The sequence below is a fragment of the Ranitomeya variabilis genome, chromosome 3 (genome assembly GCF_051348905.1).
Source record: "Ranitomeya variabilis isolate aRanVar5 chromosome 3, aRanVar5.hap1, whole genome shotgun sequence".
Taxonomy (NCBI): Eukaryota; Metazoa; Chordata; class Amphibia; order Anura; family Dendrobatidae; genus Ranitomeya; species Ranitomeya variabilis.
Genome location: NC_135234.1, coordinates 768897031 through 768922614, shown reverse-complemented (window position 1 = coordinate 768922614; position 25584 = coordinate 768897031). Strand labels below are relative to the sequence as shown.

At 46.8% G+C, this 25584-nt stretch overlaps 1 pseudogene across 1 annotated transcript in view; it reads left to right on the top strand.

Annotated features, from left to right (window-relative positions):
- LOC143817420 (piwi-like protein 1) overlaps positions 1–25584 on the top strand; it is a 113004-nt pseudogene that overhangs the window by 18876 nt on the left and 68544 nt on the right. The window contains exons 4-8 of the transcript XR_013224145.1: positions 2449–2574; positions 14658–14869; positions 15088–15209; positions 19063–19143; positions 19649–19846. The product of XR_013224145.1 is annotated as a piwi-like protein 1 (transcript). The remainder of the gene's footprint in view (positions 1–2448; positions 2575–14657; positions 14870–15087; positions 15210–19062; positions 19144–19648; positions 19847–25584) is intronic.

The window sequence follows — 25584 nt, the reverse complement described above, 5'->3', positions numbered from 1 at the left end:
TTATATGATATTTCATACCATATCGTGACATTTCCCGTTCCCCCTTTAACACTATCCTGACCTAGGAAGTGCTGATAGTCCTCATATGGGATGCAGGTGTGCGGACCGGTGTTGCATAGCTGGCACCAGCCTCTAACAGCCGAGATCGGAGACAGCTCTGATCACTGCTGTGTGAACAGTTTTTAGATGCTGCTGTAATTCATTGCTGCATTTATACAGGTGCAATCCCTGTGGTGCTGGGAGCAGATTGTCCTCATCCCAAAAATATAGATATACATATGTATATGTGTAAGCTTTTCTGGTGTCTCTGCAATATATCAGCGTCTTTTGGTCATCTCCCACTTGGGGAAGAAAAAAAACGAATCCGGATGTTGTACGTACCCCTAAATGGTACCAATAAAAACAGAAGTTCGCCCCACAATAAGGAAGACCTCGCACAGCTCCAGCTACAGATCTCAGGAATAGGGCAATACCATTATTTTATTTATCGTATTATAAAAATGAAGTTTTTTAGAAATATTTGTGGTTTGAACATTTTCGGAAAAAAAATCTTTTTTTTATTGAAAATTTCCCAAACCACAAATATGATACAATATATTTATAATTATTATGTGTATAGTATGTGCATATATATATTATTTTTGTGGCTTTAAATAATTTGTAAAAAGATATATGGTATGTACAATGCTCAAAAAAAATAAGGGGACACTAAAGCACCATATCCCAGATATCACTGAATGAAATATTCCAGTTACAAATCTTTTTCATTACATGGTGAAATGCATTGAAAACAATAAAACCTAAAAATTACCATCGTAAATCACAACTAATATCCCATGGAGGTCTGGATTTAGAATGAAGCTCAAAATCAAAGTGGAAAATCAAATTACAGGTTGATCCAACTTCAGTGGAAATGCCTCATGACAATGAAGTGATGCTCAGTAGTGTGTGTGACCTCCACGTGCCTGTATGACCTTCTTATAATGCCTGGGCATGCTGCTGATGATGTGGCAGATGTTCTCCTGAGGGATCTCCTCCCAGACCTGGATTAAATCATCTGTCAACTCCTGGACAGTCTGTGATGTAACATGGTGTTGGTGGACTGAACAAGACATGATGTCCCAGATGTGCTCGATTCGATTCTGGTCAGGGGAATGGGCAGGCCAGTCCATAGCTTCAATGCCTTCATCTTGCAGGAACTGCTGACACACTCCAGCCACATGAGGTCTGGCATTGTTCTGCATCTGAAGGAACCCAGGGCCCAGCACACCTCCACATGGTCTCACAATGGGTCTGAGGATCTCCTCCCGGTACCTAATAGCAGTCAGGGTATCTCTGGCGAGCACATGGAGGGCTGTGCGGCCCTCCAAAGAAATGCCTTCTTACACCGTTACAGTCATCCTGGAGGATGTTGCAGGCAGCAGAACGTTCTCCACGGTGCCTCTTGACTCTGTCACGTGCTCAATGTGAACCTGCTCTCGTCCGTGAAGAGCACAGGGCACCAATGTCTCATCTGCTAATCTTGGTGTTCTCTGGCAAATGTCAATAGCCCTGCATGGTGTTGGGCTGTAAGCACAACACCCACTTCTGGATTCACCGGGCCCCTATACCACCACTCTCATGGAGTCTGTATATGACAGTTTGAGCAGACAAATGGATGTTAGTGGCCTGCTGGAGGTCATTTTGCAGGGCTCTAGCACTGTTCCCCTTGCTCCTCGTTGCCCAAAGGAGGAGGTAGCGGTCCTGCTGGTGGGTTGATGCCCTCCACATCTCCTGGTGTACTGGCCTGTCTCCTGGTATCTGCTCCATGCTCTGGACACTGCTCAGACCCAGCTACCCTTCTTGCTACAGCTCTCATTGCTGTGCCATCCTGGATGAGTTGCGCTACCTGAGACACTTCTGTGGGTTGTTGACACCGCCTCATGCTACTGTACAGTACCTCAAAGGGTGAGAGCAATGACAAAATGCAAAAGTGTCCAAAGCTGCCAAAAAGGATGAGAACAGAGAAATGGTCTGTGGTCAGCCCTGCAGAACCACACCTTTATAGGGGCTGTCTTGCTAATTGCCTATTTGCCTGTTGCTCCATTTGCACATCAGCAGGAGACATTGATTCACAGTCGGTGCTGCTTCATAACTGGACAGGCTGAATATTTCAACCACAAATAATAATTGTATGGTTATAATCCCAGACAATCCTATAAAAGGTTATTCCAAATATGGGAAGTGATCACCTATTCACAGGATAAGTAAGAACTTGCTGGATGCTGGGGTCCGGCTGTGGGGCCCCTACTGATTGCTAGGATGAGAGGCCTCCTGGTGTAGTCTCACAGGATGCTTCCTGCCGCCACTGTGCAGTATTGGGGGCCCCTTTTCTGTCCTGTGACCCCCTGTATGTGTAAGGGAGACCTGTGTAGCTAATAGTTTAACAAACCTTTTTCTTTCGCTTAGTTCTGCAGGTGTCAGCCGGACTTGCAGAAGTGTCTATCGGGGAACGGGGCGGCCGTAGGCGCGACTTCCATGACGTCGGGGTGAACACCCGGCAGACTATCGAGCACGTCCAAAAATCGAAAGCAGGTAATCGCGTCCTCGAATCTTTTTCCACTTATCTTGTTGTTTCTTGCTGTTCTGTGGAAAGCTGGATGACAAACATGTTTCCACCTCTACAACTCCTGGGTTTGTCATCTAGTTATCACCAAGTCAAAAAGCTGCACATGAAGGGTTAAAACATGCATGTCTCTGGTCCCCAAATCTCGCTGGGCGATTGGAGTCTTTTTATGCCAAATAATTGGAAATGAGAAATCAATAGAGGTGACGGGGGTTTTTACACTACTGGAAAAGGGGCCCCAAAAGATAGAAAGGAAAAGGCAAGCAGTACTCATCTTACCCCGGTCCTCCGCCTGTTCTCTGCCGCTGCTCCTATTTGCTTTTCTGCTGTAGCAGTGACACCACATCAAAAGCGCACATCACTGCTGCAGCCAATCACTGGGCACGGCAGCTCCTGCCATCTACATGATTGACTGCAGCGGTGATGTGCGCTATTGAAGTGGTGTCGCCACTGCAATCAGATTAGAGCAGCGGTGAGGAACAGGCTTCACATGATGACATTTGTGCGAACAGCCAGATTAGGTGTCTTAAGAAAGCAACTGAATGGACTGAGAAATGCAAAAATATTTTCTTTCTATAGCCCCAACATATTCCACAGCACTTTACATTTTACAGGGGAAATTGTACAGATAATAAACATTACAACCTAACAGTCACATAAACAACAGACACCAAGAGGAGAGAGGGCCCTGCTGCTCGCAAGCTACAGTCTGAGGAAATAGGGGAGACAGGAGAGGTGGATGGTGACAATTGCTTTCATTGTTCGGACCAGCCATAGTGTAAGAAATCGGGTGTTCTTGTTAAGCTGCATGAACCGGTTATCAGCCAGAATATGTAACCGTACAGACACAGAGGCTATTAAATGCATAAAGCGTGTGAGGAACCTGGTTATGAAGAAAATGTTGAATGGGCAACACAGTGATAGTTAAAAAATGAGTTGAGGCGGTAGGCCAGTCTGAAGAAATGCACTTTTATGGCACGCTTCAGGCTATGTTCACACGTTCAGGATTTCCATCCTTTTTTTTTTCCTGACTGAAACTGCAGGTCTCTGCAGAAAACGCAGGTGCGTTTTTGGTGCGTTTTTGGTGCGTTTTTTAGTGCGTTTTTTAGTGCGTTTTTTGATGCAGTTTTGTCTGCAGATTGTCTGTGTTTGACAGAAATAAAGTTTACTGCAGTGGGGGGGGAAAAAAAAAAAAGAAATGATGTCATTTCCTTGTCCAACCCTTTTCTTCTTCCATCCTCCATTTTGGGACTAAACACCAAAATGAGTGGACGTGTTTTGAATGACAGCGCTCCGCGTTTTGCGCCGCATGCGTCACTGCAGCGCACGCATCCGGGCGCAGAGGACGCAGCAAGTTGCATTTTTGCTGCGTCCAAAATCAATCGAAAAAAGGACGCATGCGGCGCAAAACGCAGCGTTGTGCATGCGTTTTGCTGCGTTTTACTTTGCGTTGTGTGTTGCGGCGCCGACGCTGCGGCGCACAACGCAAATGTGAACATAGCCTAAGTGCCACGTATCACGTATTTCAGTGCCACGTGATACGTGGCACGTATTTAAGTGCCACGTGCCACGTATTTAAGTGCCACGTGCCACGTATTTAAGTGCCACGTGCCACGTATTTAAGTGCCACGTGCCACGTATTTAAGTGCCACGTATTTAAGTGCCACGTGCCACCTATTTAAGTGCCACGTGCCACGTATTTAAGTGCCACGTATTTCAGTGCCACGTATTTCAGTGCCACGTGCCACGTATTTCAGTGCCACGTGCCACGTATTTCAGTGCCACGTGCCACGTATTTCAGTGCCACGTATTTCAGTGCCACGTATTTCAGTGCCACGTATTTCAGTGCCACGTATTTCAGTGCCACGTATTTCAGTGCCACGTATCACGTATTTAAGTGCCACGTGCCACGTATTTCAGTGCCACGTATTTCAGTGCCACGTGCCACGTATTTCAGTGCCACGTGCCACGTATTTCAGTGCCACGTGCCACGTATTTCAGTGCCACGTGCCACGTATTTCAGTGCCACGTATTTCAGTGACACGTATCACGTATAAGTGACACGTGTCACGTATTTAAGTGACACGTATCACGTATAAGTGACACGTGTCACGTATTTAAGTGCCACGTATTTAAGTGCCACGTATCCCACGAAGATTTTCCATGGAGAACAGACACATCCAGAGATATGTCTGCTCTCCACGGATGCAGCAACACACTGACAGGAGCCATAGTTCCTGTCGGTGTGTCACTGCGCATGCGCGAGTTTACCGGCGGTCATTGACCCCGGCTCTCTCGCTTAACGGCAGTGCTGCGTGGGAAAGTTCAACGCAGCTGTACTGCTGTTAACCGAGACGCCGGAGTCATTGAGCTCCGGGACAGCACCCGATACACTGCTAGGAGCTTCGCTCCTGGCAGTGTATCGCCGGAGAGCAGCCGATCGGCGTGGGACACTCGTTTTATGGATTCTGCGGACAGGGAGTATGGATTTGGTTTATTATTTTGTGATTTTTTCCTGGAGGATCGAGGGCTTCGCCTACAAGTGTGCTGTTGGTGAGTATATACTCTGTTATGTGTTGTATGTACTGTACTGTGTGTCATGTATGTGTATTGTGTGTAGGTGTTTTGTGTAACTTTACTATTGTGCTAAGTCGCCGGACACAGGGACAACTCTCCCATCCTAATACCGGATGGGAGTAGTAGTCCATACGGCGACTTAGCACAATGGAGGCACTATCGTCGCATGGGGACACGCGCGCGCACACACACACACACACACACACACACACACACACACACACACACACACACACACACACACACACACACACCAAATCAATCAAACGGCCGACACGATCCCCATGCGACGGTATGCCTCCATGTCTCTCCGCCCACGCACTTCCGGCCCCGCACTTCCGCCGGCTTCCCCGCACTTCCGGCTGCAGCGGTTCTGCACCACAAACCGCAGTAAAACCCGCAGATATATTTTTGATCTGCGTGTTTTACTGCGATTTTGACCTCACAATGGAGGTCTATGGGTGCAGAACCGCTGCGGTTCAGGAAGAAGAATTGACATGCTCCTTCTTTTTTCCGGGAGCTATTCAGCACGGCTTTTTTTTTAAATTTCCGGACCATGTGCACAGTGTGTCCTGTTTTCCATAGGGTACAGTGTACTGTACCCTGCATGGAAAACAGCTGCGGAACCGCAGCGGCAAAACCGCCGCGGTTCCGCGGTAAAAAACGCACTGTGTGAACATGGCCTAAAACTGTGGGTATTGGGGATTAATCGTATTATCCTGGGTAGTGAGAAGACTTGGAGACGGGAGTGGGAGGTTCTGATTATTGAGGATGTTGGCCTCAGGTCATTAGCAGAACGGAGGGCACGGGTAGGGTGGTGGACTGAGACCAGGGAGGAGATGTAGGGTGGTGCTGAGCCATGGAGCGCTTTGTGGGTGCGAGTGATAAGTTATATTGAGCTCTGTAGCGGATGGGTAACCAGTGCAACGACTGGCACAAGGTAGAGGCATCGGTGTAACGGCTGGTGAGGAATATGATCCTGGCTGCTACATTCAAGACAGATTGGAGAGGGGAGAGTTTAGTAAGAGGGAGGCCGATTAGTAGAGCGTTACAATAGTCCAGACGAGAATGAATACGAGTTGAAAGTAAAAGGTCGAATTCTAGAAATGTTTTTGTGTAGATGACAAGAGCGAGCCAGTGATGTGGGGGGTGAATGAAAGATATGAATCAATTATGACCCCAAGACAGCGGGCATGTTGCTGGGGAGTGTAATGGTGGAACTGTCGGGGTCGTAAAACGACAATATACCCTTCCTTCACCAGTCATTCCAAATTAATATGTGTGCAGGGCATCTGGTACCGGATAAGAATAAATCAGACAGGTAGCTGGTTCAAACTTAGTTAATGCCCCGTGCATCCACACATGTCTGCAGGTCACACCAACTGGCTTTATTCTAAGATACACAATACTATATTGAGTGTTAGGGGAAGGCGTGCATTAGGCGGGGTTTAAGCTAGCATTCAGTCTTTCTGATTTGTTCTGACGTCTTCTGGTGGATCCTCCTTTTCTTCTCATTCCTTAACTTTCGTTTCTGAAGAAATGAAAGTTAACTCTTCGGACGCTGGACTAAAATGAAGAATGAACACTAGCGGCCATCTTTAATACAATTACATTTGCATTAGCTAGCAGATAGGAAAAACTTATTGTTTCACAGTATATGATATAAAAGTACAAAAAGAATATAAATATATATATAAAAATACAAAGGTATATAAGAAAATACATTTTCACCTTGACAATCCCCCCTAAACACTAAGTTTTTCCCTTAAAGAAAGATCCTTTGAGACTGTCCATGTGATGGGAAAAGGGGAGATGGATTTCTTCATCCAGACACCTCAGAAACTCTCCCCTAGCGAGAGGCCTCCAGGCAGCTGAACCCTTCACTAACCTCACATGGAGTTCTCCCACTGTCCCTAAACTAAATCTCTTAGCATCATCTGAGAATGGGGGGTTCTGTCTACTCTCTTGAGGGGGACATACTTAGGGATCTCCCTTGGATCAGTACCATCGTACTCTGGTGGGTCTACTTCTTGATTGAGGAAGGTGCCAGTCGGAGTTGCTTTCACTAACTACCTAGGCCTGCCCAGGTGCACTTATACATCCATCATATTGTCATTATTTGTTTGTAAAATGAGAAAGGTTGGTTCTCAGGGTCAGCCAATTGTTTTTGCATAGCTAGCTAGTCAGAGGGCCTCCAGGGATAATACTCCTGTATCTGTCTTACCCTACCTGATGTGGTTGGTTCTCTGGTGGTGGGGGCGACATGACATGCTGGTCTACAGCTCCTTCCCAAAAGGATTACTGTCAGCCTACTCCTAAAAGTTAATGTCCCCACTATCCGCCAACCACAATCCTGTGTCAGCTTCTTATGTCACTACATGTGATCTTGTCTGGACAGGATTCAGTGTAATACTCTTAGGTCGGGTTGCAGCACGGGTCATACAAGTGTTAGGGCCCAAATCCTCAACTATACCCTTAAAGGCATCACAGCTATAATTGACAAATCTTTGTTCACTGTAATATATATATATATATTTGATCCATTCAACATTTTTATTAATCTGCACCTGTGGGATTATAGAAGCAATGCCGGCATAAATCTGGTTCTGGGCTTTAAACTGGTCAGGCACCCCCCTTTGGCACTCCAATGGCATTAATATATATCAGTGGATCTTCTTCACAACTCATGTGGAGCTGATCGAGACTTCTCCTCTTTCTGGTAGGTTCATCAGGTATCTTTGGTGTACATATATTGTGTATGTTTAATTAGCAAATCAGTATCTAGAGAACTGTTCTCTTTGCAGAAACCTGTCTCGAAGATCCCTACTGGTGTACCTGTGGTGTCGTGGGAATTATAGCAGGTGTAATTGTCAGCTAATACGGTTACTTCTCCTGGGACCTTAAGTTTGGGTTTCTCATGAATTAGTAGGACATAATCTGGGCAATCAGTGGGCTTCAAACCTTTCAACAGATTCATGACACAGGCAGTGGTGTTGTCATCAGGGAAAAGCAATGCATGTGTGTATAGGTGTGTATTCGCAGCAGCACAAGCAATACATCCTACAGAGATATTCTGAACTTTTACATTGTATCTCACCCATTCTAACCATAGGTTTTTCCTTGGGGCGGTTTGTGTTTATATGGAGAAAACCTCTTGCCAACTGAGACTTGGAATGGGTATCACTTCATTAACTACACTTTGCAAACGCTCACTTGGGCCTGTTTTAGGTATACTGGTAACAGGGGCCTTGGTTGGTCTGAAACTAATATCCTGGAGCTGTATATGGCCTAAATTCCCATAGTATCCACTACTAAATACATAATTATAATGCCTTCCTAGTACAAACGTCTGCAGATCAGCAGATTGGGGGTTTTCAAGATTCAGGAGGAGGGGGTGACAACTTTTACCCCATTTACAGCCTCTAGGTGGTTGCAGAAGGGCTGTTAGATGCATTCTCTCACGAAGACTCCTACCCGCTCTATCCTTAGGGAACATGGCTTCGCTAGGTTTATATCCCCAATCATCCCCTGTATTCCAGGCAGCATCTGTCCAATAATAACAATTATCATTGTCATTTCTGGTAACACACATATAAAACTGGATAATTCCCTCTACCATCAGTCTTGGAGCACTTGACTACATCACAGAAATCAAATCGCCAGATATTCACCGGGGCTGTCAGGTTTACCCAGAGAATAGTGGGGCCAGGATTCTTATTTTTGCAATAGGGGCCGAAGAGGTAGGGGCGAGGATAGCCCTCAGTTCCAGGATCAAAAACAACAGCAACATTTCCCTTCAGTCACTTCTGTGATTAAACACTGGTTCGGTCTCTTTTGCAGTGTGAGGCGTGGATCCAGGTGCTCTTTCCTTCAAGTTTTACTGCAGTGGGGGGTGACCAGGATCACCGTGTGAGGTCCTTCAAATCTCGGCTGGAGACAATCTCTGCGCACAAACTTTTTCACATACACCAGGTCTCCTGGCACAAAGGGATGGTGTCCAGGAACCTTGTCTGGGTCTGGAAAAGAACTGAAAACGGTTAAATGCACTTTGGCAAGGTGTCCATGTAAGGCCTGCACATAGCTAGTCAAGTCCTGGTACTTGAGCTGCAACTGTTGTGGAAAGAAACATTCAAGATTGGGGCCCCTGCCAAACAGAATCTCATACGGTGACAGTCCTGTCTTCCTGTTTGGGGTATATCTTACTGAAAACAAAGCTAGAGGAAGGCATTCTGTCCATGGTTTACCAGTCTCTGCCATTGTCTTCTGGATTTTAAGCTTAAGAGTTCCATTTAGTCTTTCCACTCTTCCACTACTCTGCGGATGGTATGGAGTATGCAATGCTTGACTTACCCCCAGTGCTGCCATTACCTCTGACATGATCTCTCCAGTAAAATGGGTACCCCGATCGCTTTCAATGACTTCAGGAACTCCATACCTGCATATGATCTCAGCCATCAGTTTCTTCGCTGTTGTCTTAGCCGTAGCTTTGGCAACTGGGTAGGCTTCTGGCCAACCTGAAAATAAATCAATGCAGACCAACACATACTCATACGTCCTTACCCTAGGCAACTGAATATAATCAATCTGCAGTCTCTGGATTTGGTAAAGGGCCGGGGAGTGTGTTTGGATGGGGTTTTCACTGTCCTACCCTGATTATGTGTGGCACATATCATGCAGCTCTGTACCTGCCTTTCTGCGCAGGTGGAAAACCCGGTGGGCAATCCATTGTTTCTGTAGGGTGTCACACATGGCCGTCTTCGAGTGGTGCACATTCTCGTGCAGAACCTGTGCCATCATTGGGTACAGTACCTGTGGTAGGCAGACCTTTTCACCCCTCCCCCATAGTCCAGTGACGGTATCAGAGCAAGCCCCTATCTTTTGCCACCTATCTTTCTCCTCCTTACTTGCCTGTTCTTGTAACCGGGCTAAGATGTCTTTCAACACAAGTGGAGATGGTGGGGTGTCTAGGTGATGTACTTGAGAGGCCACAGGAGTGCTTGCTGCTTTCTTCGCAACCTGGTCTGCCAGTGCATTACCCTTTGTCCGTCCACCAGTGCCTTTGTATGTGCCTTTACCTTTATGATGCCTGCTTGGGTGGGAAGCTGTAGTGCATTCATAAGTTGCTGGACTGCCTCAGCACGTTTAAAGGGGTGGCCATTTGCTGTCAGGAAGGCCCTGGCTCTCCAGATAGGCCCGTAACCGTGTGTAATGCCAAAAGCATACCTGGAATCAGTGTAGATATTTACAGTCTTACCTTCTGCTAGTTTGCTCTGCTTCTGTAAGCGCCTTGAGCTCTGCTTCTTGTGCAGACATATGAGCTCGCATTGACTCTGCCTTGATTACCTCATGTTCTGAGACCACAGCATATCTGGTACAGAAGCGTCCTTGGTCATCTTGGTGACGGGATCCATCTACAAAAAGCTCAAAATCAGCATTAGAATAGGCACACTAGAGACCAGCCGTTTCCTGAGACATCAATTCTAGACAATCATGTAATTTGGAAACCTAATCTTGTTCCTCTGGATCCATTCTAGAAAGAAAAAGAGTGTCCTTTTTTCATGTCACCTATATGTCACCTACTCCTCCCCCCTTTGGATCCAGGGGAACCAGGAGAAAAGTAGCGGGGTTCAGGACAGTGCACCTTTTCAAAGTCACATTAGTAGGCATGAGAATAGCACACCGAAGTCGCAGCTGTCCAGCCATGGACATGTGGCCAGGTTGTACTTGGTTAAGGATACTATATACATCGTGTGGGGTGGCCATAGTCTCTCCTGGTTGCAAGGGGCCATAAGTGGCAAGGTAGGCCTGACACTCTTGGGCTATGACTGGCCCCCCTTTGGCATAACTGTCCACGTCAATTGTCATCCCTGATAAATGAATGTAAACAGAACTGGCAATCTGGGTGTAATGGAATGCTGAAGAAGACATTGGCAAGATCGATAACTATGAACCAAGCAGCATCCTGAGATATCTGGGACAAAAGAGTATGTGGCTTAGGCACCACCGGAGTTTCTGGAACAGTAACTGCATTAACTGTCTGTAGATCTTGTACCAGCCGGTACACAGGGGGTTGGCCGGGTGGGGTCTTTTTTTTTTTTTTCTCAACAGGAAACAAGGGCGTGTTACATGGGGAAACACAGGGTATCAGGGCACCATTATCGAATAACATTTGTATTTACCCCTTGAGATACTGCTCCTGATCATATTTCAAAGGGTATTGATGGACTTTAGAAAAAGGGGCACCAGGTTTGAGAAACACTTTTACTGGTTCTACAGGCATTATTGGGGGAGAATCTGGGTCTATCAGGACCATCATCTTGGAATTATATCCTGGAGCAGAACTGTAATAATAAATCTGCCCCCAGTAAATTTACCGAACATATAGAAAAGATTACGAACTGAACAGTAACTTCAGGGAAAGGTCCCACAGGGATAGGTTTTATAAAAGTATATTTATTGGGTCTGTCATCTACTCTAATTAAAACAAGCTCTTGATCTGAGAATTGACATGATGAAGCTTGGAGGGAGTTAGATTCCTATACAGGGTTAAAGGCGTATTGGAGTGTGAAGCTGGACTTGCATGTACAATAGGAGGCAGAAACTGAGATCTATTACATAGAGATAAGAAACACTGACCTCGCAACTGCAAAGGTGGGGGCTAGTGAGCGAGCAAGAATGATTACAGCTAGTGATTTAACCCTTGTCTTTACTAAACCAAGGACAGAGAAAACTTTGGAATGCAATACATGGCCTGCACCCCCCCCCCCATCCCTCTAGCCCGCAGCGCCGAGGGGAAAAATTGCAAACGGGTCGCGCAGCGGCTCACACAGCCCCTCCCATCTAGTACACTACGCAACACTGATACAAAGCTCCGTATCTTCTACAGTCACAAACTGCAGCAGTTTCCAGACTTAATTTCAACAATACTTTCCTATAATCCTCCGTGGTCTGGGCGGAGCCCCAAGGATGGCACATACGCACACACAAGGCAGGTCTCCACCCAGGTTGGATTCTGCACAACACAAACAGGACACACCTACGCTTCTGGAGATCTCTTTCCGCCGCCATTACAGGGCGCTGACTGGGACTGCATTTTCATCATCAGTGGCACGGCGGCCATTTTACAATCTGTAAGATCACAGTTCAAAGGCATTTTATAACCAAATACGGGTTCTATATTATCTGATCCTTCCTCTCCATCAACCTATTTTCATCCTTTGTTCTTTAAGCCTCGCTGCAACTCGCAGATAAGCTTCTTGACTGTCTCTTGCCCTCCCGTGACCATTGTCTTGACTTCCACGACATCCTCATCTAACTTGTGGGGTACGGACTTCTACTTTAAGATACGCAGCTTGGCTCCCAGGATACTATGATTTTCTGCAGTAAAACCACTGGCAGCGATCTTCAACACTGTGTTCCACAGTACGGAGCCTCACGTTCGACGTACTAGGAAAAGAGCCTCGCGCTCAATGTTTCCTGTCCCTAACCTGAACACAGTGATTAACAGACTATCCTGCCACGATATCCCAAACAGTCGGGAGGCAGCCTCCTAATGAGACCCCTCCACAAAAATATAGGTGGTCCCCTCACGGAACGTCTTAGGTTACCTAACTAGACAGGTGGTCCCCTCACGGAACGCCTTATTTACCTGCCTGCACAATATCACAGAGGCTGCGTCTCCTGTCCCTTTCTCTAAGCCGCCCCACACTCTACAAGTAGCTCAATCTTTCACTCCACTTCACTACTAGACAATAGTCACGGGCAGGGTGGTTGAACGGAGTACAATGACTGGTGGAGAAGGTGTGGTGTACAGAGATCGCACAGGATGCGACGTCTCTCAGTTGCTGGTTCAGAGCGTGGCACAGGATCGCATTCGATCTCACCACTCGATCGGTCACTCCCCAGACCCAAGGAGACCACAGACAAACCAATAACGGCTGAGACACTAGCAAGTGTGACACATACAGTGTATATGATCGCCACTTACCGTGTGAAGAGGGTGATCAGTCCTCGAGGTCAGCCACTACGGGTATCATCCACAGACATCCAGGCATGGGTCCAGGGGGTCTCGGATCGCTGGCCACGCCCCACGTTGATCGCGCCAAAATTGTCGGGGTCGTAAAACGACAATATACCCTTCCTTCACCAGTCATTCCAAATTAATATGTGTGCAGGGCATCTGGTACCGGATAAGAATAAATCAGACAGGTAGCTGGTTCAAACTTAGTTAATGCCCCGTGCATCCACACATGTCTGCAGGTCACACCAACTGGCTTTATTCTAAGATACACAATACTATATTGAGTGTTAGGGGAAGGCGTGCATTAGGCGGGGTTTAAGCTAGCATTCAGTCTTTCTGATTTGTTCTGACGTCTTCTGGTGGATCCTCCTTTTCTTCTCATTCCTTAACTTTCGTTTCTGAAGAAATTAAAGTTAACTCTTCGGACGCTGGACTAAAATGAAGAATGAACACTAGCGGCCATCTTTAATACAATTACATTTGCATTAGCTAGCAGATAGGAAAAACTTATTGTTTCACAGTATATGATATAAAAGTACAAAAAGAGTATAAATATATATATAAAAATACAAAGGTATATAAGAAAATACATTTTCACCTTGACAGAACCACACACGGAAATGGCAATGTCGGGCATAGGTAGGTTCGCAGATGGAGGAAACGCAAGGGGTTCTGTTTTTGACAGGTTTAGTTTCAGATAGAGGGAGGACATGATGTTGGAGATAGTGAAAGACAATCACTGGTGTTATGTAATAATGCAGGCGTGATTGTCCAATAGGGGTGGTGTACAATGAGAACTAGCCTAGGACTGATCCTTGAGGAACCCCAACAGTAAGGGGAAGATGAAAGGAGGAGGAGAAGGAGCCAGCAAAAGATAGTGACGGAGCGGTCAGAGATGGGAGGAGAACCAGGAGAGAACGGTGTCCTTGAGCCCGATAGAGCGGAGCATAGTGAGGAGGAGCTGATGATCCACAGTCACATGCTGCAGAGAGATCCAGGAGATCGGCAGGGAGCAGAGACCATTAGATTTAGCTGTTAGTAGATCATTAGAGACTTTTCAGTAGAGTGTATAGAGAGGAAGCCGCATTGTAGAGGGTCCAGAAGAGTGATCTGAGAGATAGCGGATTGCACGGGAGTGGACCAGGCGTTCCAGGAGTTTAGAGATGAAGGGAGATTAGGGACAGGTCTATAGTTGGTAGCACAGTTTGTCAATGGATGTTTTTTTTAGGTAATGGAAGTATACTGGCGTGTGTAAATGAGGAGGGAAAGATACCGGGAGAGAGGGAGGGTTGAATATTTTTGTTAGGTGAGTGGTGACAGCCAGGGAAAGGGACTGGAGGAGATGAGGGAATAGGGTCACTGTTGCAAGTAGTAGGGCGAGAAGAGCCTGATCACGTCGTCTTCCGTGACTGGTTCAAATGGGTAAAATATAACCATCTCCCCTAATATCGGCAGGCTCCTCTGGAACCCTCATTTCTCTTGTGACCAACCACATCAAGCTGGTGTCCCGACCACAGTGGGCCCTGTACCAGTATCACGTTGACTTCAACCCCGCCATGGAGTCCAAGCGTTTGCGGTATGCCCTCCTGTACCAGCACGAAGAAACCATCGGGAAGGCCCGGGCGTTTGATGGAACTGTGTTGTTTTTACCAAAAAGACTGAATAAGGTAAAGTTGTTCCAAGGACAGCGGGTCATCGATGGAGGGCAGTGATGGAGGTGCCGCGTGTAACCAGACAAGGCCTCGTGGGTCACTTGGGACCATGTTTGATCTGACATTGATGACCTTTCTGATCACCAATATCTGTCCTTTCACTCCTCTCTGGTAGTTGACGTAACGGTGATTGCATTTGATGGTTTTGGATTTTTTTTTGTTTGTTTTTGAAGGTCACCGAGGTGTTCAGCCAAACTCGAAATGGAGAGAACGTGCGGATAACAATCACCCTGACCAACGAGCTTCCACCGACCTCGCCCACCTGCTTCCATTTCTACAACATCATTTTCCGAAGGTCAGAGTGATGTAGGACTGTAAAATTATCGGCTTTAAAGGGTTAATCCCAAAATTTTAGGTTACTCCCCCTTTCCCCGACCATTGGGACCTCACACCATCCCAAATTTGGACGCTGCAGAACCCGTTTTGAATGGAGCCGAGGTGTTCATGCTGGACCTCCTCTCCAGCAGTCAGACGAGGGGGTAACATGATAATTTGGGAGTGTTCCTTTTACAGTAATGGTGTGAACCGATCAGCAAACTGTCCTGTATCTGGAGGCTCTCCTGCAAGACTGAAACTTTAGGCTCCTTGGCCCCAATGGAAAATCTTAAACCAGGCCCCCACCTTTCACGCTCCATTTATAATACTGTTAAAGGGTTGTCCAGGGTTAGAAAAACATGTCTGCTTTATTTCAGGAACAGCGCCACTCCTGACCATGGGTCGTATTGCACGCCAACTCCATTGAAGTGACTGGAGCTGCGTTACCACGCACACTTCATGTTTGGGGATGAAAGAAAGCAGCCATGTTCTTCTAATCCTCGACAACCCCTTTTAAAGGGGTCTTCCCATCTCCAAGATTTTATCCCAATATGTAGTAGGTGTAATAATAAAATTAGCAAATATCTCCAATTACAAATGTAGTACAGTTCTTCTAATTTGCTGTGTTGCTTACCCCATGTGCAGTGCTTGGCAGTAAGCTTAGGTTTCCATGGTTATGACCACTTATATAGTGACAGTTGTTAGTGGTTGAAACCATGGATACCTAAGCTTAATGCCCTGCACATGAGCAACACGGTGAATCAGAAGAACTACACTACATATCTAATTGGAGGTATTCGCTGTTAACCCCTTCATGACTTTGGGGTTTTCCGTTTTTCCGTGCTCGTTTTTCGCTCCCCTCCTTCTCAGAGCCATAACTTTTTTTATTTTTTAATTTTTCCATCAATATGGACATATGAGGGCTTATTTTTTGCGGGATAAGTTGTACTTTTGAATGATACCATTGGTTTTACCATGACGTGTACTAGAATATGGGAAAAAAAATTCCAACTGCGGTGAAATTGCAAATAACTGCAAATATTTAGCTTCACTAAATGCTAAAACTGCCCTGCCATTATGATTCTCCAGGTCATTATGAGTTCATAGACACCAAACGTGTCTGGGTGAAAAAAAAATTCCACACTTTGCTAAAAAAAAAAAAAAACCCCAAAAATTGCACCATTTTCCGATATCTGTAGCATCTCCATTTTTCATGATCTGGGGTCGGGTGAGGGCTTATTTTTTGCGCACCGAGCTGACGTTTTTAGTGATGCCATTTTGGTGCAGACACGTTCTTTTGATCGCCTGTTATTGCATTTTAATGCAATATTGCTGCGACCAAAAGAAAGTAATTTTGGCGTTTCAAATTTTTTTTCTTGCTACGCCGTTTAGCGATCAGGTTAATGCTTTTTTTTATTGATTTATTGATCGGGCGATTCTAAACGCGGAGATACCAAATATGTGTAGGTTTGATTTTATTTTTGTTTTATTTTGAATGGGGCGAAAGGGGGTGATTTAGGCTACGTTCACATTTGCGTCGGCGCCGCAATGCACAACGCAAACAAAAACGCATGCACAACGCTGCGTTTTGCGCCGCATGCGTCCTTTTTTTCATTGATTTTGGACGCAGCAAAAATGCAACTTGCTGCGTCCTCTGAGCCCGGACGCGTGCGCCGCAGTGACGCATGCGGCGCAAAACGCAAGTGCGACGCATGTCCATGCGCCCCCATGTTAAATATAGGGGCGCATGATGCATGCGGCGACGCTGCGGCGCACAACGCAAATGTGAACGTAGCCTTAAACTTTAATATATTATTTATTTTTTTTATTATTATTATTTCATTTTTTTTTAAAACTTTTTTTTTTTTTTACTTTTGCCATGCTTCAATAGTCTCCATGGGAGGCTAGAAGCAGGCACAACACGATCGGCTCTGCTATATATCAGCGATCATCAGATCGCTCCTATGTAGCTGAATTCCAGGCTTGCTATGAGCGCCGACCACAGGGGGGCGCTCACAGCAAGCCAGCATCAGTTACCATAGAGGTCTCAAGGAGACCTCTGGTTGCTATGCCGACGCATCGCTGACCCCCGATCATGTGACGGGGTCGGCGATGAGCGCATTTCTGGACGCGCAGCTGGAAGCGGTAGTTAAATGCCGCTGTCAGCGTTTGACAGCGGCATTTAACTAGTTAATAGTGGCGGGTGAATTGTTATTCCACTCGCCGCTATTGCGCGCACATGTCAGCTGTTCAAAACAGCTGACATGTCGCGGCTTTGAGGTGGGCTCAGCGCCGGAGCCCTGCATCAAAGCCGGGGATCTGACCTCAGACGTACTATCCTGTCCGAGGTCAGAAAAGGGTTAATAATAATTTTTTCTTCTGCTCCATATTGGTGTAGGATCTTGGAGATGGGAATACCCCTTTAACCCCTTCCCGACGTGCCCCGTACTAGTACGGCGCATGTCTGGTCCCCTGCTTTGATGTGGGCTCTGGCGCTGAGCCCGCATCAAAGCCGGGACATGTCAGCTGTTTTGTACAGCTGACATGTGCGCGCAATAGCGGCGGGTGAAATCGCGATTCACCCGCCGCTATTAACCTGTTAAATGCCGCTGTGACAGCGGCATTTAACTACCGCTTCCGGCCGCGCGGCCGGAAATGCGCTCATCGCCGTCCCCGTCACATGATCGGGGGTCAGCGATGCTTCTGCATAGTAACCATAGAGATCTTGGAGACCTCTATGGTTACTGATGCCGGCCTGCTGTGAGTGCCCCCCTGTGGTCAGCGCTCATAGCAAGCCTGGAATTCAGCTACATAGGAGAGATCTGATGATCGCTGCTATGTAGCAGAGGTGATCGAGTGGTGCCAGCTTCTAGGCTATTGAAGCATGGCAAAAGTAAAAAAAAAAAAAAAATGTTTTTAAAAATAATAAAAGTTTAAATCACCCCCCTTTCGCCCCATCCAAAATAAAACAATAAAAAAAAAAAATCAAACCTACACATATTTGGTACCCCCCTTTCGCCCCATCCAAAATAAAACAATAAAAAAAAAAAATCAAACCTACACATATTTGGTATCGCCGCGTTCATAATCGACCAATCTATGAATAAAAATAAAAAGCATTAACCTGATCGCTAAACGGCGTAGCGAGGAAAAAAATTTGAAACGCCAGAATTACATTTTTTTGGTCGCCGTGACATTGCATTAAAATGCAAAAACGGGCGATCAAAAGAACATATCTGCACAAAAGTGGTATCATTAAAAACGTTCTGCTCTGATCGCTGTTTAACACCGTACATGCTGCAGACAATCGCTGACCTGCATTTGAGCTGCACATTCCTGACTGGGGGGCCTCCAGGTGCAGAGCGGCCCCTCCGTGACACGGCTGCAGGGTGGCACTAGACGCCGTGTCCGCACCTCTGGGCTTTATAGGAGGCCGTGACGTTTGCTCTATACGGCAATACTGACAAGTTCTGGTCTCGGATGAAGAATATTAAACACAAAGCCACAATAGAAATCTACATATAAAAAACATAAAATCTCTAATCTTCTGATCTGACCGCCTTTCCCATCATTAATGATGAACACTAAAAAAATCCTATTTGTTATCGCCACATCCAGGAAAGTCTGATCTGTGAAAATCTAAAGTGATTCATTTCCTGCGTTACACTTTGTAAAGCAAAAAGAAGAAAAACCCTGAATTATTTGTTGTCTGTTCCCCAAAATGATAAAACCTCAGTCACATCTTCCAGTGGATCCCACATCCCCTCGCCCACTGCTGGGATCACACACGTCCTCCACCTGCAGAGCTGACAGCGCCTGTTCTCTCCCCCCAGACTCCTGAAGATCATGGACATGAAGCAGATAGGACGCAACTACTACAACCCGAGCGACGCCACCGAAGTCCGAGCCCACCGGTAACCAGCAGAGCAGGGTTTACATGGGACTGACCATGCTGTACTCATGGGAGCATGTAATGTATGTACACAGGGACTGCACCAGCAGAATAGTGAGTGCAGCTCTGGAGTATAATACAGGATGTAACTCTGGATCAGTAATGTAATGTATGTACACAGTGACTGCACCAGCAGAATAGTGAGTGCAGCTCTGGAGTATAATACAGGATGTAACTCAGGATCAGTAATGTAATGTATGTACACAGTGACTGCACCAGCAGAATAGTGAGTGCAGCTCTGGAATATAATACAGGATGTAACTCAGGATCAGTAATGTAATGTATGTACACGGTGACTGCACCAGCAGAATAGAGAGTGCAGCTCTGGAGGATAAGTAATGTATGTAGGCACAGAATCCTTCTGCTGTTTGCTGGCTCCCTGCTGTTGCCTGTAGGTGTCTGTACACACTGATGCTGTTACTTTTCTCCTCCATCTTCACCCTCCGTCCTGTCTTCTCTCCCATCAGACTCTCCATCTGGCCGGGGTTTTCCACCTCCATCCTCCAGTATGAGTCCAGCATCATGTTGAGCATTGATGTCAGCCATAAAGTCCTCAGGAACGAGACTGTGCACGACATCATGAGCAGCCTGTACTCATCGTGTGGCCCTCAGAGGTTCCAGGACGCCTGCTGCAAGGAGCTGATCGGACAGATCGTCCTCACCAAGTAAGGCCTCTTTCACACTTCCGTCTTTTCTCTCCTGTTGAAATCCGTTGATTTTTGAAAAAAAAACAGGATCCAGCTAATTTTTCTACTGGATCCTGTTTTTTCCCATAGACTTGTATTAGTGACAAATTGTAATGGATGGCCATCCGTTTCATCCGTCGTGCACTGGATCCGTCGGAAAATCGCTGTCCGTCGAGCGGAGAAAACATTCAGAGGAACGTTTTTTCTGCACGTCGGAATATCGCTCAGTGACAGGTCCTGCACTGTCCGGCGTTGGCTATAATGAAAGCCTATGGGTGCAGGATCCGTCACTGACTGTGAAAAGCAGGAATCCAGCGACTGTGCCGTCTTTTGAAAACTGAGCATGCGTGGAAGAATTTCCAGTCAGGGAAATTCTCTTTCTCGCTCTCTCTCTCTTTTTACTATTGATGCTGCCTATGTAGAGGTCATTGCACGCAAGGCATTATTGGGAACGCCAGCTGCCGGGAGCATCACGAGCATCCGTAACGCTGCGCGGGATGCCGGAAGGTAAAGAGTATTGCGATTTTTTTTTTATTATTATTTTATTTATTTTTTTTTTTTATTATTATTATTACTTTTAATAATTTTTAACCTAGGTTTTGTGTATGCGTTTTTTGCAGCGGAAAACCGCTGCGAAGACTCATACACAACAAGTGCACATAGCTTCGACGGGTCAGTCAGGAAAAACAGGCCCAGTGCACCCGTTATATACAATCTGCACAGGATCCGTCATTTCAACATTTTGACGGATCCTGTTCAGATTGTAAAAACGGAAGTGTGAAAGAAGCCTAAGAGCCGCCATGTGCCTCGTACTCGGCCGCTCTGTGGGCACCGGCGCCTCTAGAAGGAAACGGATCACCTGGGTACATTCTGTTCCTTCACTTTTGGAACCAAATTTATGTAATTGACGCTTAATGATGAGCAGTTTTCATTTGTGTTTAATTTTTCCTCTCCTTCAAAGATCTTCTCGCTCTCCCTCCCCTGAGGGTCGCAGCGTACGGGACTCGGTATATGAGTCGGAGGAATCTTTAACCCAAGACTCCTCTGTTAGTCAGGAGACCCTTGACTCCCTTATTGAGGCAGTCAACAAAACGTTAATGGTGGACGACGAATCTGCTTCCTCTCAGGAACACGTCGTATCTTTTAAAAGGACTAAACGCGTCCAAAAGATATTTGCTAATCACCCTGAGTTTCAGAACCTTATCCAAAAACACAGGGAGCACCCTGAGAAGCGCTTCACGGCTCAGAAAGCCACGGAAGCTAAATATCCTTTCTCTAAGGATCTGGTCAAGGAGTTGCTTTTCTCTCCTTCTGTGGATCCGGCCGTACCGCGACTCGCATCCAAAACGGTCTTATCCCTGTCAGATGGTTCATCAGTCAAAAATCCCTCTGACCGTCAAATTGATTATTTGGCTCGCTCAGTCTTTGAAGTCTCAGGAGCAGCTCTTCTTCCATCCTTTGTAGCTACCTGGGTAGCTAAGGCTATGGTGGCCTGGGCAGATGTGTTAACCTCTTCCGTCCACGGCAGTACTCTTCCCCCAGAGGCGGCCAGACTAGCTAGCCAGATAGCTCAGGCCGGAGATTTCGTGGTTAACGCTTCCATAGATGCGGCGAATTGCGCAGCGCAAGCAGCGGCAAACGCCAATTCCATCAGGAGGGCCTTATGGCTCCGCGATTGGCGAGCAGATTTTGCTTCTAAGAAGTCGCTGACTTCTCTACCTTACCAAGCGGGTCATTTATTCGGGGAGAAACTAGACCAAATAATTTCTGACGCTACCGGAGGGAAGAGTAAATTTCTTCCCCAGCAAAAACCGGCCCGGCCTTTTAGGAATCAACAGCAGTTTCGATTCCGGTCCTTTCGTAACAACTCCGGTTGGTCCTCCTCTTCCCCTGGTTCGGGACGACGGGACAACAGAACATCCCAGGTCTCATACAGACCAAACCGTTCCTGGAAACCGAGACCGTCTGCCCCTAAGCCGTCCACATCCCTTAAACCTTCCACACAATGACTCGTTGGCGTGTCCGACGGACACAGACAGAGTAGGCGGACGCCTTCTTTTGTTCCGTCAGAATTGGCTCTCGGTCGTTCACGACCAGTGGGTCAGAGAGCTCGTGTCCTCCGGATACAAAATCGAGTTTTTACCCTTCGCCATGACAGCACCCACTGGAGAGATAGGGATCCGCCCCAAGGAACAGGAAACCTACAGAGACATAAAAGGGGGCGGTCCCCCTCTCCTCCTCAGTTTAGGTTTCCTGTTCCCAGGGGACAGGATCTCTGAAGTCTACAGAAGATCTTACCTGGGCTAGGAGCATCCGCCTGTGCGGTCTCTGCGGGAACGGCAGGGGATGCAGTCCAGATGCAGCGTCGGGGGAGATTCCGTTAGACGGCTCCCCCCTCGTCTGGCCGGCATGTGGGATGGCTGAGTCCGGGGGAGACGACGCCGATTCCACGGAACAACGCTGCAGAGGTGCGGCCTTGAGAGGCTCCAGACGCGGACCACAGGTAAAGGGTCCGGGATCTGCGGCACAGCTGCAGCGGCAGCCGGTACACCGCTCCATAGCGCAGGCCGGGATAATGGCGGCCGCACATGCGCAGGAGCGGTGTAAGAATCCCCAGAGTGACCCGGAGGTAGAGGACACTTCCGGGTCACTCACACAGCGGTGGGGAAAAGCGCGGTTTCGCGCATGCGCAGTGCACTGCAGAAAAAAAAAAAAAAAAAAAGTTACTGACCGGATCTGGCCTATAAAAGAGGGGAAGTTGCAAACGCACAGGCGATGCAACATGTCGTCCCCAGGCAAGACTGTGGACCCAGCAGGTGAGCCAGCCAGCAGAAAGTCCTCAGATGCCAGCCACAGGAGTGAGACCAAGGATTCAAGATCCAGAAAGTCGCAGCCTCCTATTTCGGTACCGTACAGCTTCACTGGGTGAGTGTGATTTCCCCTCTGCCTATAAAGCTGACACCCTTTTCCACAAATGTCTTCTTCTCCCAGGCCAAAAGGAGACAGAAATCTAAGCACAAGCAATGTGCGTTATGTGACGAGCCTCTCCCAGATTCCCACCCCAAAAAACTCTGCAATCAGTGTATGACGGAAACAATGCAGAGTCCATCTATGTCGGTCACAGATATACGGGCCATAATTAGAGAGGAACTACAGGCCATCTCACAAGCCAGTACCCCCCCTAAAAGATCCGGGAAAGAAAAGGCTGTATCTAGCTCTGAGTCCGAGGAGGAAGGCGTTATCCACTCAGACTCCTCGCAGGCGTCATCCTCTTCCTCAACACATTCCGACATTGAGGGTCGAGCTTGTTTTCCCCTTGATGGGGTGGACAACCTAGTAAAGTCCATCAGGAATACTATAGGTTGTGAGGATACAAAAGACGACCAAACTGCACAAGACATCATGTTTGCAGGGTTGGCGGAGAGGAAGAGAAGAGCATTCCCAGTAATTCCTGCGGTTAAGGCTCTGATAAAGAGGGAGTGGGAGAAACAGGACCAGAGAGGTTTCCTCCCGTCAGCCTCCAAAAGGAAGTACCCCTTTAATGATGAGGAGTTAATTTCATGGACTAAAATCCCTAAGGTGGACGCTGCAGTCGCCTCCACCTCAAAACAGTCAGCCCTACCAGTCGAGGATGCGGGCCTACTTTCTGATCCTCTAGATCGGAAGGCAGAGTCGTCACTGAAACGATCATGGGAGGCTTCCACGGGCATATTTAAGCCATCAATTGCCAGCACGTGTACAGCTAGATCCATGCTTGTGTGGATTGATCAGCTGGATCAACAAATCGAACAGGGGGTCTCCAGACAAAAATTGCGGGATGCGATACCACTAATTAGAGGTGCAGCAGCATTCATGGCCGATGCTTCAGCTGACTCCCTTCGCCTCGCAGCAAGGTCAGCCGGTCTAATTAATAATGCCAGACGTGCGTTATGGATGAAGAGCTGGAAGGGGGATACGCAGTCAAAGGCTAAGATCTGCGCTATTCCGTGTGAGGGTGAGTTTTTGTTTGGGAAAGCATTAGACGAGATCCTCAAAAAAGCAAAAGAGAGGAAAAAAGCCTTCCCTGACCCCTCAATTCCTTTCTATAGGAAGACCTTTAGGAAGAGGCCGTTCGGGAAAAGAACACAAAATGAAAGACCGTCACGATGGGCCACAAGAGAGGGAAAACAGGGTGGCACTATGTTCAAAGGCCCCCCCTTCCGTAGAGACAACAAATTCTGAAACACCAGACACCCCAGTAGGGGGCAGGTTAAAATTTTTCTTTCCCCAATGGCGAAAAATCACGTCAAGTTCCTGGGTGCTAAATATTATTAAGGAAGGAATGAAAATAGAATTCCTCCAAATTCCCCATGATTCCTTTATTTTAACAGCCCTTTCCTCACCAGTGCAACAGAAGGCCCTTGAACTGGAAATTAGAAGTCTTATAGTTAAAAATGTTTTAGTTCGGGTGCCAAAGGGACAAGAGGGTAAAGGGTTCTACTCTCCGTTATTTTTAATCCCTAAACCCGATGGTTCTTTTCGAACAATTATAAATCTTAAAAAACTCAATACATTTATTAAAAATTATACGTTTAAAATGGAGTCTATTAGATCGGCCATTAAGCTCCTTTTTCCAAATTGTAGAATGGGCGGCATTGATTTAAAAGATGCCTACTACCATCTCCCTATCCATAGTAGGTATCAAAAATACTTAAGAGTGGCAGTAACTCTTGAGGGGGAGATTCATCATTTCCAGTATACAGCCATGCCCTTCGGTCTCTCCACGGCACCCAGGATCTTCACGAAGGTAATGTTAGAAGTAATGGCCTACCTTCGCCAAAGAGACACATTAATCATTCCCTACTTAGATGATTTTTTAGTTGTAGGGAATTCGTCCCTTCAGTGTGCGGAACGATTAGCTGACACTGTCTCGTCCTTAGAAAGCCTGGGCTGGATCGTCAACTATAAAAAATCCAGACTCCTCCCACTTTCTCTTCAAACATTTTTGGGATTTAATCTAGATTCCATAAAGCAAAAATGTCTACTTCCCCAAGAAAAAATATCTCTTATAGAGGGTAAAGTTATGGCGGCCATTCACAAACCTCAAATGTCCCTGAGAGCAGGAATGTCCTTGCTAGGATCCCTCTCCTCCTGTACTCCAGCCGTTCAGTGGGCACAACTTCATACCCGAACATTACAACATCAGATACTTCGGGAACAGAGGAAATTTCTGGGGCACCTTGAATCAAAAATAACTTTATCCGACAAAGTCTTATCCTCCTTAGAATGGTGGCTAAATAAAGACAACCTAGCGGGGGGTGTCCCTTGGGTAATATCACCATCCCACACGATAACTACGGACGCTAGTCCCCACGGGTGGGGCGCACACATGGGAGATAGATTCTGCCAGGGAACCTGGGATAAGAATGAGGATTTATATTCATCAAACCTAAAAGAATTGAATGCGGTAAACTATGCACTGCGTCAATTTCTCCCACAGCTACGAGGAAGCCACGTCCGAATCTGTTCAGACAACACTACGACAGTGGCGTATTTAAACAAACAAGGCGGCACAAGATCAGACGCTCTAATGTCTTCCGCAAACAGTACCTTAATCCTGGCCGAAAAGCATCTGTTGTCCCTCTCGGCAGTCCACATCAAAGGAGAGGACAATCAACAAGCGGACTTCCTAAGTCGACACACTCTTCATCAAGGAGAATGGTGTCTCAATCCTCACA